The 14,878-nt window shown below is 50.3% G+C and overlaps 1 protein-coding gene across 1 annotated transcript in view; it reads right to left on the bottom strand.

The window, feature by feature from the left end:
- Nucleotides 1-14,878, bottom strand: part of NME9 (NME/NM23 family member 9) — a 35,293-nt gene extending 20,415 nt beyond the window's left edge. The window contains exon 1 of the mRNA XM_027821920.3: nt 14,796-14,878. The gene's annotated coding sequence lies outside the window, so the exon portion shown is untranslated. The remainder of the gene's footprint in view (nt 1-14,795) is intronic.

The raw sequence follows: 14,878 nt of genomic DNA, 5'->3' as shown, positions 1-14,878 counted from the left end.
TTAAAATGCATATTGTTTGGCTTTACCCAGGTTAAGAAGCAATCCATAGATTCATAGATTCCAAGGCCAGAAGGGATCATTGTGATCATCTAGTCTGGCCTCCTGTAGAATAAAGGTCAGAAAGCTTCCCCAAAATAATCACTAAAGCAGATCCACCAAATCGTTCCAGTGGTTAATTACTCCCACTGTTGCAAATTTATGCCTTATTTCCAGTCTGAATTTGTCTATCTTAAACTTCCAGCCACTGGATCGTGTTATAGATCGCTCTGTGTCAGTGACCTGTCCTCTTAATTATTTACCACTCCTCCAATCTTTGTGTTGTCTGAAAACCTTATCAATGATGATTTTATGTTTTTTTTTCAGGACATCAATAAAAATGTTAAATAGCATAGGGCCAAGGGCCAAGAACCAATCCCAGTGGCCTCCGTTAGAAACACACTCATTCCATGATTCCCTGTTTATAATTGCATTTTAGGACCTATCAGTTAGCAAGTTTTTAATCCATTAGATGTGTGCCATGTTAATTTTATATCACTCTAGTTTTTTAATCAAAAAGTTGTGTGGTACCAAGTGAATCGCTGTACAGAAGTCTGAGTAGATTACATCACCTTCACTAACCAAACCTGTAATCTCATAAAAAAAGACATCTCAGGCCATCTCAGACAGAATGGTGGAGTCTGTGCCACATGGAGGCACACACAAAGCACTGACACACTGCTACTCTCCAGGAGTTTCAATATTTCAAGACATGTGCTATGTCATATTCATGAACGCACTAAAGGAGCAAATCCAGTCCTGGCAAAGAACCCACACAGTGCCTCCCATATACACCATGGCCGTAGGCAGGTGCAAGGCCAAACAGCCTGCTGACTGCAGAAATGTTTTAGTGCAGTGCTGGTCAGAGGAGTGTTCTGTGCAAAGGACACCTCCTTGCTCCTTGGCCCTTCCCTGTGGGGTATGACTGCCAGAGTGATAGGAGATGCTTGCATCACTTGGAACCCCTGCTTCAGCTCAGATGAACACAGCAGGGGTGTTGAATGCCAGCACAAGAGCTTGAAGTCAGTTCAGAAATAAGGCAAAGCCCAAGTGAATGGCACACTGGAATGTGCTTCATGGGCCAGCCTATCAAAGGCCTAGACACCAATTAAACTAGCTTGTACTACAATCAGGCAAGGGAGTATCCATGGGGACAGCCCAGCACTGCACTGGCAGGGGGAGTATGAGCAAGGGGGCCAGGTGTAGCCACACATACGTAGAGTGGGACTCGCCTCCCCATCTGTGCACAGCTGCACCATATTAGCAGGCAGGCACGCTGCCTGCCCTACTCTGGGCCATCCATCTTAGTTGCTGTCGGCCTCCCAATCTGTACAGAGGGGGTGGCTCTCCATCAGAGGTGCTGGAACAGGGGTAGGCCAGGGGACCATGGCCACATCACTTTTAAAAGTGGGAGGTTGAGTGACAGGGAGAGGGGGCGTAGAGGAGCGAGCAGACAGAGAGGAGCGAGCAGAGGGCGTGGTCTTGGGGGGGAAGAGTTGGTGCAGGAACGGGTCCTTGCAGGAAGAGGCGGCGTGAGGGCAGGGGCTCAGGGAGAAGGGGTGGCGCGAGAGCAGGGCCTTGGAGGGAAAGGGCAGCACAGGGAGCAGGGCCACAGTTTGGGCACCAGTGCCCCCCACACACTTTTAGGGAGCTTCCACCGCTCCTGCTCTCCATCCTCCAGGTACTGCTGCATCCCAGCCAACCAGCCAGTGGAGGGGGAGGGTGCCCAGACACCAGTAAGTCACCTTCTCTAGGGAGCCCACCAGGACATGCCATCAGAAAGCAACAGTGCTGTGACTCTCGCCTCTGAGCCTATACATCATCTAAAGGATATAGCTCTTCATGCATGGTTCCCCACCCTGGGCTGTCTGGATTTGTTCTCTCCAGAGACCCCTTGTGCCTGCTCCCTCCTACCCTGTCTGCCTCACCAGGTGCTGGAGATGGTGTAGACCAAAATACTTCTCCAGCAAAGGGAGGAGTGAGGTATGGAAAGACACACACACACACGACTCCCACTAGCCATGCTTCAATGCCTTTGTGATGCTAGCAGACCAAGTGTCAGCTCATGCCAAGGACCCTAGGTCTCACTGTACATTGAGAGATGCATAGCTGGAAACCATTTTGGCTCACCTGTGGGTTAACATTGTTAAAACAGGTATTAGATTTATAAGAATGTCTTTAGTCTTAATTAAATGCTTGTAGGACACTGCATGTATTAATCTTTCTTATGTCTGTACTCCATGTTATAAGGTAATATTTGTTCTGTAACTATAAAAACTGTTTCTCTGAAACTGTAAACCCCCACAGTCAGGAGAGACGCATTACCAACTGTGAAATACTAGTTTACTACAAAAGGTGTCATCTCCTCTCCAACAAAGAAGGCCCATAGGTGCCAGACAAACCATTGTAGAACATCAGGGACAAAAGACTTTGTTGATTGCTTTCTCCGCCTCCCCCACCTCCCCGCCCCTGAAGATGAGACGTGCACAAACACTCATCCCATCAGTTTCAGCTCTGGGGGACGGGAATAAAAATCCCTGTCAAGAAGAAATTGTTATCCCTATGCTGCTTGGATTTCAGGGAGAGGGCAAGACTTCTAAGAATAAGCAAGAGATCCTCAGCTGTTTAGCCTGGGTTAGCTCTAAAGGACATAGAAAGCTTGCACATTAGCAGCTTCCATTACTTTTTGGAAGCTAAGACGGTAACTCATTGGTGTGTGTATGTTTACCTGCTTTAACCTTGTAAATAACAATCATTTATTTTTCTTAGTTAATAGATCTTTAGCTAGTTTATTATAGGATTGGCTACGAGCATTGTCTTAGGTGCTGAGGTACAATTGACCTGGGGTAAGTGATTGGTGCTTTGGGACTGGGAGTAAGCTGAATATTCTGGTGATTTTGGGGGTACGGGCCATCTATCACAAAGGCAAGTTTGCGTGGGTGGCGAGATAGACCAGAGTGCCCAAGGGGACTATCTGTGACTCTATTGTTAAGGCTGTTATAGTGCTTGAGGAGTTCACACTTGATACTTAATTGGTGAAATCTAAGTATAGCACTCACAACCAGTTTGGGGTTTGTGCCCTGTAGCAGTCTGCCCTGAGATTGGCACTCAAGTTCATGAGCCTCTCCAGACAGCCTTTAGAGTAGCAGCCATGTTAATCTGTATCTGCAAAAAGAAAAGGAGGACTTGTGGCACCTTAGAGACTAACAAATTTATTTGAGCATAAGCTTTCGTGAGCTACAGCTCACTTCATCGGATGCATGCAGTGGAAAATACAGTGGGGAGATTTATATACACAGAGAACATGAAACAATGGGTTTTACCATACACACTGTAACAAGAGTGATCAGGTAAGGTGAGCTATTACCAGCAGGAGAGTGGGGTGGGGGTGGGGTGGGAAAAACCTTTTGTAGTGATAATCAAGGTGGGCCATTGACAAGAACGTCTGAGGAACAGTGGAGAATGGGGGGAATAAACATGGGGAAATAGTTTTACTTTGTGTAATGACCCATCCACTCCCAGTCTTTATTCAAGCCTAAGTTAATTGTATCCAGTTTGCAAATTAATTCCAATTCAGCAGTCTCTCGTTGGAGTCTGTTTTTGAAGTTTTTTTGTTGAAGAATTGCCACTTTTAGGTCTGTAATCGAGTGACCAAAGAGATTGAAGTGTTCTCTGACTGGTTTTTGAATGTTATAATCCTTGACGTCTGATTTGTGTCCATTTATTCTTTTACATAGAGACTGTCCAGTTTGGCCAATGTACATGGCAGAGGGGCATTGCTGGTACATGATGGCATATATCACATTGGTAGATGTGCAGGTGAACGAGCCTCTGATAGTGTGGCTGATGTGATTAGGCCCTATGATGGTGTCCCCTGAATAGATATGTGGACACAGTTGGCAACGGGCTTCTGTACATCTCCTACTCATAGGTTCAGTCCCTGGCCCCTTTTGTCCTCCTCAAGAAGCAGCCAGGCTCCCCTGGAGGTGAGCAGCAGGAGGAGAGTCACGGGTCATTTGCTTTCAGGACCAGCTGCCTTCTCCTTGGGATGGAGCAGGATCTTCCAGCCTCATAGGGGTTGGAGAACAAGAAGTTTACTGTGAGGAGCAGGTTTCCTCACCCCATTTTAAAATGACTCTGCCACTTTAGCCTTTCCTGTGTTCACCAGGACTGCAATACTGTCTGCAGAGAGGCAAGAGCAGGCAGAGAGGAGCGAGCAGAGGCCATGGACTTTGGGGGAAAGAGGCAGCGCAGAGGCGGGGTCTTGGGGGAAGAGCAGAGCGAGGGTGAGGACTCAGGGAAGAGGGGTGGCGTGAGGGCAGGGCCTCAGTACTCAGGGGAATCCCGCTTCCCATGGATGCCTGACCCTGCATGCCCTCCAGCAGACCCCTCGGCCTGGTCTTGCCCCTCACCCGTCTCTAAGAGCGACACTGTTGGCTCAGAGTCTCAAGCGCTACATCCTGAGCCCAGTGCTGAGCCACTCCCAATGGAACCTGCAGCCTCAGGGCTTGTCTATACTATCTGACAGATTGGTGGGCCGTGATTGATCAAGTGGGGGTTGATTTATCGCGTCTAGTCTAGACGCGATAAATCTACCGCCGAGTGCTCTCCCATCGACTCCGGTACTCCACCGGAGCGAGAGGTGCAGGCGGAGCTGACGGGGGAGCGTCCGCAGTCGACTCACCGCAGTGAAGACACCGTGGTGAGTAGATCTAAGTACATCAACTTCAGCTACGTTATTCACGTAGCTGAAGTTGCGTGATTTAGATCAATCCCCCCCACAGTGTAGACCAGCCCTAAGCCAGGCAACCATTGAGGCATCACACAGGACCTGGTCCAGCGTTCATCAGAGCAGCCCCCAACCCAGCCAAACAGGACACAGACTCCCAGCCCCTGCAGAGAGGCCCCCATTTCCCCACATGCCCCCCGCCCCTCCCCCACATCCTGCTACCTACCATCACGGGTGAAGAGCTGCTGGTCTCACTCAGATTTCTATAGATGGGCAGGGAGTGCAAACTTGAGTGGTGATGTAACCTAATGCATGGGGTTGCAATGCCACTCAAATCTGGCCTGGCTACCCCTCTGAAAAAATTTGGCCTAGCTGCCCATCTGGCAAATTTGAGTGGCATTGCACATTTTGAACTATGGGGTTGCAACTTGCAACCACATGGTTGAAGTACAGGATAAAAGGCATTCTGTACTGATTTAGTATGGGAGAGTCATTTCTTTTTAAACTAAGGAATGTCCCTTATAATGGCCTGTTGATAACCCTACCCACAAGGTTCCCTGTCACTGGCTCTGTTGTGAGTGTGGCTATAGTCTGCATATGGAATGATGGGATTTCATGTTTGTTGGCTTATCCATTGAACTCACTCAGTTCACAAGTGTGTGATAGAGAGCTCTGGCTTTAAGGCAGGATTAAGGCCCAGCGTCCGCCTGTTTCTGATGTTCCCCAGGTCCAAGGCATGCTGGGATTTGTAGTCCAAAGGGACTATGGGAACTGTAAGCCTCTCAGTAAGGACTCCTGGGAAGGGAGGTGTGATGTTTGGGGATCCCCAGACCAGTAACGGGTTCTGTCCAGTAATGAAGGATGCCTTTGTGCTGTGTAGCTTTGATTCAGAGCCCTGAACCAGTAGCCCCAGGCCACCACACACATGGGCAGAGACACTGATGTGTGTGGTGAAGAAGCAGGGCTCGTCTGTAGTGAATATAAAGAGGATTCTGTATTGGGGCTGCTGGACACAGAATGTGGTTCCATCTGGCTCTCCAGCTCCCAGCCATGTCACTGCACTGGGGCTCCCTGGCCTGGTCAGTCATGGAAGGGACTGCACTGGGCATGTGTGAGAGCCACCCACAGTGTGCCTGGGTGCTGTATTTCGCTGTAGTGAGGGGAAGGAGTACTTGTGGCACCTTAGAGACTAACAAATTTATTTGTGTCTCTGCCCATCCTTTTCCTTTCCTAAATCCCACTTGTGCCCAGTGCCTCCTATTCCATAGGAGGCCAAGCTTCCTTCCAAACTCCAGCCTGATTTCTGCATCCCTCACTCAGCCAAAACTCTCATTGGCCACAGTGGGGCTTGTCCCAGGAAGTACTTTGCTTGCCTCCAAAATGCAGCCAGCTCTGTGGGACATAACTGTTCAGCAGCAATGCCACACAACTTAGGACAGGATGTGAACAGGAATATTGTTATCCAATAGGAACTGCAGGGAGGGAGGTGGATTTAGGGGGGACCAAATGTAATTCTATACACTGGAATTTCACCAGGAGAGTGGGTGAATACCCCAACTCATCTCCAGGCTCAGTTTCTGCAACTCTGTATCTCAGGATGGAGCCACCCGCCTGGAGAAAGCTCCATTGGGTCCAGATGCAGCAGCCTGTCTGCCTAGTTATACACAGTGGGAACTTGAGACGGTCTGGACCTAAACAGAAAAAAATGAAAAGACTATAGATACAAATGTCAATGGGAAGAAATATACAACTGGGTAAAACCTGTCAACGGTGATTCTGGTAAAGTCTTTTGTACTTTGTGCCAGCATGGATTCACTGTTGGTCATGATGGCACAGCTGACGTTAGACAGCATGCAGCAATCAACCGGACATAAGAAAAGTATACAGGCCAAAAGTGGGACAAATATCAGCAAATTCTTTGTCTCTTCAAACTCCATGACTGCCAAGGGGGTGGCTACAGAACTTATGAACATCTTCGCCCGAGTTGGGGTGCCACGGGAAATCCTGACACATCAAGAGACAAACTTTATGTCCTAGACGATCAAGCAGCTCTGCCAGTTACTCAAAATCAAGACCTTAAGAACATCTGTATACTAAACCCAAATGGACGGTCTGGTAGAGCGCTTTAACTGAACCCTGAAAACAATGCTCCGAAGGTTCGTCCTGATGGATGTCTGGCATTGGGACCAGCTGCTCCTGCCTCTCTTGTTCGCAGTCTGGGAAGTACCCTAGTCTTCCACTGGCTTCTCACCGTTTGAACTTTTATATGTGAGGGAAACCCGGGGGATTTTAGACCTTGTGTGAGAAATGTGGGAAGAACAACCGTCCCGAGCTAACAACATGGTACAGTATGTTTTATACCTGAGGGAGAGGCTTGAGGCCCTGGGCTCGTTTGCCAAGGAGAACCTCCTCCATACCCAGGATACCCAAGAAGTGGCCTACAATAAACAGGCGTGTCTCCAGGAGTTTCAGCCTGGTGACTGGGTGCTGCTATTGTTGCCCAGTTCAGAAGCAAAGCTCCTGGCCCGCAAGGACTGTCTGAGGTGATCCAATGTGTAAGGCAGGTGAACTATGAAATCAAGCAACCAGATAAACGTAAGGTACAACAAATCTACCACGTGAACCTGTTAAAACGGTGGAAAGCCCAGGAAGGCTTACTAATAGCGCCTTACTCACCAGAGCCTGAACTGGGCCCACAGGCCATGAAGGCCTCAACTTCAGGGGTGGTCATGATTGAGGACAATCTTACCCCAGAGCAGAGAGGTCAGGTAAAAAACTGATCACCACCTTCTCTTCCGTTTTCTCAGCCTGACCAGGGCAGACTCACCTGATAACTCCTCATATTCAGACGGACCCAGGTGTTAAAGTCAGAGAAAACCCCCGGCCCCTCCCCCAGAAACTTAGAGACACCATGAAAGAAGAACTCCGCTCGATGTTAGCATTGAGGGGTGACCGAGGAGTCGTCTAGTGACTGGAAGAGCCCTGTGGTACTGGTCCCTAAGCCCGAAGGAAGCACCCGCTTTTGCATCGACTTCCGTAAGCTCAATGCAGTATCCAAGTTCGATGCCACGGGTTGATGAACTGCTTGACTGGCTGGGAAAGGCAGAATACATCACCACTTTAGACTTAACGAAGGGCTATTGGCAGATCCCTCTCACATCCGACTCCAGGGGAAAAAATGCTTTCTCCACCCCCTGTGGGCTTTTTCAGTTCCAGACCATGCCCTTCAGTTTGTGTGGGGCTCCGGTCACATTTCAGCAGCTAATGGACCGAATTCTTGGCCCCCATAGCAGGTATGCAGCTGCATACCTCAACGACATGATAATTTATAGTTGCGACTGGCAACACCATTTGAAACATATGACTTCGGTCCTGCAGTCCCTCCAGGAGGCCGGCCTGGCAGCGAACCCCGTCAAATGTCACTTTGGGAAGAATGAGACCACCTACCTCGGGTACACATTGGAAAAGGGCTTGATCTGACTCTTGGTTAGCAAAGTTCAGGCCCTCCAGCTGTGCCCCACGCTGTCCTCAGAGAAGTATGTACGTCGAGTCCTGGGACTAGCCGGGTATTACCACCACTTTATCCCAGGATTCTCCTCCATTGTGGCCCCCCTGTCCAATCTCCTCAAGAAAGAGAGTCTTAAAAGGACCAGAGCCTGTGAGGAGATGTTTCAAACTCTGAAGGCCCGGCTCTCTCAGGAACCCATCTTGTACAGCCCTGACTTCGCCAAGGAGTTTTTGTTACAAACAGACACCTCAGACATGGGCCTAGGAGCTGTTTTATCACAGGTAGTTGGGGGTGATGAACACCCCATTTATATATTAACTGGAAGCTATTCCCGCGAGAGAAGACCTATTCTGTAATTGAGAAAGAAGCCCTGGTGGTAAAATGGGCCATGGATTCACTCTGTTATTATCTTCTGGACACGCACTTCACCCTCATTACTGACCATGCCCCCCCTTCGCTGGCTCCATGCCATGAAGGACACAAATCCTCGAGTCATGAGCTGGTACCTTTCCCACCAGCCCTTCTCCTTCTGCATCCAGCACCAGGCCGGGAAAGCCCATCTGAATGCAGACTCCTTTTCACGGGATGGTGGAGAGCAGTTGGAGGGGGGGCAGAACCCAAAGGGGGTCATGAGGTGGGGGATGCGTGAAGGAGCAGAGATACTGCAGCCAGGCACAGCAGGGGTTAAGGAACACCTGTAAGTTCAGGTAGCCCTGCCCCGTTATACCTGCAGCCAATGCCAGGCCTGGAGGGGAGAGAAAAGAAGAGAGCCTGGCTCAGCCAGGGGCTGACTGGTGAAGAGGCAGGAGCTCTCTGTATACCTGCCTGAAGGCACAGACCAGCAACCTGCCTGCCAAGGCAGCCACTAGAGGCAAGTAAATCACCCCCTGCCAAGGGGAACCTACAGATAAGCCCCAACTGTGGGGCAACTGGACTAGCGGGGCCACACCCCCAAACTAAAAGGACTTGCGTAAGGAGCAGAGTCCTGCACACCCCCTCACGGCTGGGAGAAAGATCCATCTCCCCTGTTTAGGGGTTGAGCGACACAGGACGCTGGGCCAAGACCTGAGGGAGAAGAAAGGGGTCAAGTCCCCTTACATCCCCCCTAACCAAAGATCTAGCTACTAGGCTCCCTGGCTACTGAGGGCCCTATCATAGATAGTAATATAATTAATGCAAATCAACATGAGTTTATAGAAAATAGATCCTGTCAAACTAACTAGCTATCTTTTTTTTTTTATGAGATTACAAGTCTGGTTGATAAAAATAATAGTGTTGATGTAATATACTTAGATGTCTGTAAGGTGTTTGACTGGATACTTCACGACATTTTGATTAAAAATCTAGAACTATATAAAATTAATATGACCTATTAAATAGATTAAAAACTAACTGATAGTTCTCAAAATGTAATTGTAAAGGGATAATCAGCATCAAATGGGAGTGTTTCTAGTGGAGTCCCACAGACCAGTTCTTGGCCCTATGGTATTTAATATTTTTATCAACGACTTGAAAGAAAACAAAGTCATCACTGATAAAGTTTGCAGATGATACAAACACTGGGGAAGTGGTAAATTACAAAGAGGACAGGTCACTGATACAGCATGATTTGGATCACTTGATAAGTGGGCATAACAAATGGTATACATTTTAATATAGCTAAACGTAAATGCAAATGTGTACATCGAGGAACAAAGAATGCAGGCCATACTTACAGGATGGGAGATTCTATCCTGGGAAGCTGTGACTCTGGAAAAGATTTGAGGGTCATAGAGGATAATCAGCTGAACATGAGCTTCCAGTACAACACTAAGGCCAGAAAGGCTAATGAAATTCTGGGATACATAAACAGGGGAATCTGGAGTAGGAGCAGGAGTAGGAGTAGGGAAGTTACTTTACCTTTATATTTGGCACTTGTGTGACCACTTCTGGAATACTGTGTCCAATTCTAGTGCCCACAATTCATGGAAGATGTTGATAAATTGAAGAGGGTTCAGAGAATGATTAAAGGATTAGAAAACATCCTTAGAGTGCTGCAGCAAGGCAGCTGTACCAGTGCAGATGTGCCGTTGAAGCACTTCATGAAGATACTACCTATGTCGATGGGAGTCCTCCCATTGACATAGCATTGTCTACACTGGGGGTTAGGTTGGTATAGCTACGTTGCTCAGGAGTGTGGATTTTCCACACCCCTGAGCAATGCAGTTATACCAACATAAATTGTAGTGTAGAACAAGCCTGACAGACTGAGGAAGCTGTTTATTTAGCTTAACAAAGAGATGCTTAATGGATGACTTGATCACAGTTTATAAGTATCTACATCAGAACAAATATTTGATAATGGGCTTTTCAGTCTAGCAGAGAGACTGGAAATAGGTGTAAATTTTTAAGAATGGGAGCAATTAACCATTGGAACAACTTACCAAGGATGGTGGATTCTCCATCACTGTCAATGTTTAAATCAAGATTGGGTGTTTTTCTAAAAGATCTGCTCTAGGAATTAGTGTAGGAAAGCTCTTTGGTCTGTGCTGTACTTGAGGTCAATCTAGATGATCACAATGGTCCCTTCTGACCTTAGGCCATGTCTACACTAGCCCTTACGTCTGCAAAACTTTTGTTGCTCAGGTGTGTGAAAAAACACCCCCTTGGTGACATAAATTTTGCTGGCATAAGCACTTGCCTACACAGCACTATGTTGGCAAGAGACGCTCTCCCAGTGACACAGCTACTGCCGTTCGTTGAGCTGGTTTTATTATGTCAACGGGAGAGCTCTTTCCCATCGGCTTAATGCAGCTACATGAGCGATCTTACAGCAGCCCAGCCGTATTGGTACAGTTGTGCTGCTGTAAGCTTGTAAGTGTAGACATGGCTTTAGAATGAATGAATCTCTGGTGAGCAGCACTACCACGTATGACCAGCAGAGATACGTGCACAGCTGTGGGAAACGAGGGGCCTTGTGCATGCTATGTGCTTGGCAATAAGGCTGTGTGTCAGAGGGAGAGTTTGAGAAACTGGGTGTGTTTGTACCTAGTAGCCATAACATAATCTGTGAAAGTCAAATTGTTTTCCTCCCTGAGAAATGAACTGCCAACCACATCTGTACCAAACAGGTTCTCATTTACAAATATGTGAACAACAAAAAGCAGAACAATATGTGCCTGATTCATAGATTTCAAAACAGTGTGACAATCTGGCACCCAGGACTGAAATTTAAATTGCTGCAACATGAAATTGGAGGGAAAACATTTGGCCTCATTAAATCCATGTACCAATCCATCAAATACAGAATAAAAATAAACAGGAAAAGAGACCTTTAAGCAAGAATGGGGAATAAGAAAGGAATGTAACAGCATGGCCTTCTTCAGTCTGGCTCACCAGCCCCACTGGAACCGTCCCCAGAATCTGAGTCTCCTACAAAATAACTCAGAGATAAAGTGCCTCTGTGTGCTGATGACTGACCACGCTGTCACCTATGCTGGTCTGTGGAGAAACTGACACTTTCTAGAAACCTGCTGCTTAAGGTGGACCTGCAGCGCAGCTTGGTATAAACATCAGGACATTTCAGGAAAAGCCCAGAAGCAACCAGAACAGAGTAAAATTTTATTACATATCTGGCATCAGAATCCAACCCATTCTACTACACAGGTGTGAAATCTAGGGCCTGACTTCAACAACACCCTATGGCAGCGGTTCTCAAACTGTGGGTCCTGACCCCTTTGAATGGGGTCACCAGGGCTGGCTTAGACTTGCTGGGGCCCAGGGCTGAAGCCCAAGCCCCACCATCCTACCCAGGGCCAAAGCCAAACCCCGAGGGCTTCAGCCATGGGTGGCAGGACTCAAGTTTCAGGCCCCCTGCCTAGGGCTGAAGCCCTTGAGTTTCAGGTTTGGCCCTCCTGCCCGGAGTGGTGGGACTCGGACTTTGGCCCCCTATCCAGGGAAGTGGGGCTTGGGCAGGCTCAGACTTTGTTCCCCTCTCTTGGGGTTGTGAAGTAATTTTTGTTGTCAGAAGGGAGTCACAGTACAATGAAGTTTGAGAACCCCTGCCCTATGGTTACTGGAATAAAACCCCAGCTCTGCAAGTCCTCTGTGGCTACTGAGCACCACTGGGCTGGTTCCCCCTGCTCATCAACATAAAGACAAGCACATTCAACTTCTGGTGCCACCTCAATCAAAGTAGCAAATGCTCCATTCTGCACAAAGTAAAAGAGAGTCAAAAACTAAATCCAAATGAAAATATCCATTCCTACACATCATTGCTCCCTGTTCAACAGTTCCTGCCTCCAACCAGCAGAGGAGCTCAAGATGTCAGCCCAGCCCCTGCAACACCAATCCATGAGGCACTGGAAAGAACAGATCAAATCAGCAACAAAGACGACTGGGACAGCTCCCTGTACAGAACTCTCACCAGCAGAGACCTTGCTGGAGTGACCTTGTGCAAAATGACAGCCAACTCTCGCACTCAGGTACAGAATCAGTGACCACATGCTGGAGGTGAGCCTGGGAAGTCCAAAGCAGAGACTAGCAACTTTGCAGCCAAGGGGACAGAGCAGAGATTGAGACAGAGAAACGTTCTACTCCAATGTCCCAAACACCACCAAGTGCATGAAAAATATTTCCTCACACCATCAGGAATCACCCAGGCTGCCTCATCAGCAAGTGAGGAGGAAAATCTGTGCCTGGCCCTGGGAGAAAGGAGAAAGATGGCACCAAGTGTTGGAGCACCCTGCTCCCAGACCAAGACCGGATAGCACTGACAAAAGGACGCAGCTCAGACCCCACAGGCAGCGTGTGACCTCATCCTGAGGGATTGCCCTACCTGTGATGGAGCCCCGAATGACTTTTTTACATTGGGGCAGCACTTGTCCTGCTCACCCAGCCCCTAAGGTCTCATCGAACTGACCTGAGCTGGTGTTGGCTCAGAGTGCAATCAGCAGGGGTGTGCAGTGGCCGAAGGTGTGACTGTGTCTGGGTGGGAGAGAAGGAAAGGCCCCTCGCTTCTCACTTTCTTGCTCCCAAGTTTTGCTACTCAACAAATCGGTTAGTTCTTAACAAAGTGGGGCAGGGGGTGGCAAGAGCACAGGGCCCCACATCCTAATGCGGGACGGCGAGGGTACAGGCCTCCGCATCCTATCTAATGCAGTGGCGGGGAGCAAGGGCACAGGGCCTCCCACATCCTAGCTAACACAGCGCAGCCGGGGTGTGTGTGACCATGCCTTGGGGGGTGGGGTACCAGGTCTGGGAGGTGGGGGGTAGGCTACTAGGGAGCAGGGGACCTGGGGTGGGGGGCTCTAGAGGGCAGGGGGGCGGGGGGGCTAGGTCACTAGGGAGTGGGGGTCAAGCCAGGAATACTGGGAAGGAGGGCTCTGGGGAGGTGGGAGGGCCAGGTTACCAGGCAGTGCTAGGGGGTAGGGGACCGAGCCGGGGACACCAGAGAGGGAGGCTCTAGGGGTGGGAGGACGAGGTTACCAGAGGGCTCTAGGGAGCGGGGGGCCAGGGGTACCTGGGGTGGGGGGGCTCTAGGGGACGGGGGGACTGTAGGAGGCAGAGAGAACTAGGTCACTAGGGGATGGGGGGCCGAGCCAGGGATATCAGGGAGGGGGACTTTACGGGGTGGGGGTGGGTTACTAGGGGTACCTAGGGTGGTGGTGGGGGCTGTAGGGGGAAGGGGGACCGGGTTACCAGGGGATTCTAGGGGGCAGGGGGCTGAGCCAGTGATACCGGGGAAGGGGGCCTCTAGGGGACGGGAGGAGGGCTCTAGGGGGTGGGGGTGGGGCAGATGACCAGGGGTTTCTAACTTCTAGGGGGCAGGGGGTACCATACCTAGGGTTGGGAGCTCTAGGGGGCGGGGGGCTGAGCTGGGGATACCGAGGAGGGAGGCTCTACCGGGGGGAGGACCGGGGGTACCTGGGGTGGGGGGGTTCTAGTGGACGGGGGACCGGATTACCAGGGGACTGTAGGGGGCGGGGGGGGGGGGCCGAGCCGGGGATATTGGGGAGGGGGACTTTACGGGGTGGGTGTGGGTTATCAGGGGTACCTAGGGTGGTGGTGGTGGTGGTGGGGCTGTAAGGGGCAGGGGGACCGGGTTACCAGGGGACTGAGCCAGTGATACCAGGGAAGGGGGCTTTTAGGGGACGGGAGGAGGGCTCTAGAGGGTATGGGGGGCAGGTTACCAGGGGTTTCTAACTTCTAGGGGGCAGGGGGTACCATACCTAGGGTTGGGAGCTCTAGGGGGCGGGGGGCTGAGCCGGGGATACCGAGGAGGGAGGCTCTACCGGGGGGAGGACCGGGGGTACCTGGGGTGGGGGGTTCTAGTGGACGGGGGACCGGGTTACCAGGGGACTGTAGGGGGCGGGGGGCCGAGCCAGGGATACCGGGGAGGGGGGCTACCGGGGGCTCTAGGGAGAGGGGGCCCGGGTTGAGGGGGCCGAGCCGGGATACTCGAGGGCAGCTCTAGGGGCAGCCCTATCCCAGGTCCATGGAGCCGAACAAGGGACCCAGCTCCCGCCCCCTCCCCGCCGGTACCTGCAGCAGCACAAACTCGCGGGGCCTCGGACACCGCGTTTCCCGGCCACGGTCTCCCTGGTGATCGAACCAATGCACAAGTG

Source organism: Chelonia mydas, chromosome 9 (assembly GCF_015237465.2).
Source record: "Chelonia mydas isolate rCheMyd1 chromosome 9, rCheMyd1.pri.v2, whole genome shotgun sequence".
NCBI classification, from domain to species: Eukaryota; Metazoa; Chordata; order Testudines; family Cheloniidae; genus Chelonia; species Chelonia mydas.
Note: the sequence above shows the minus strand (reverse complement) of the source record. Positions and strands in the feature narration are given on the sequence as shown.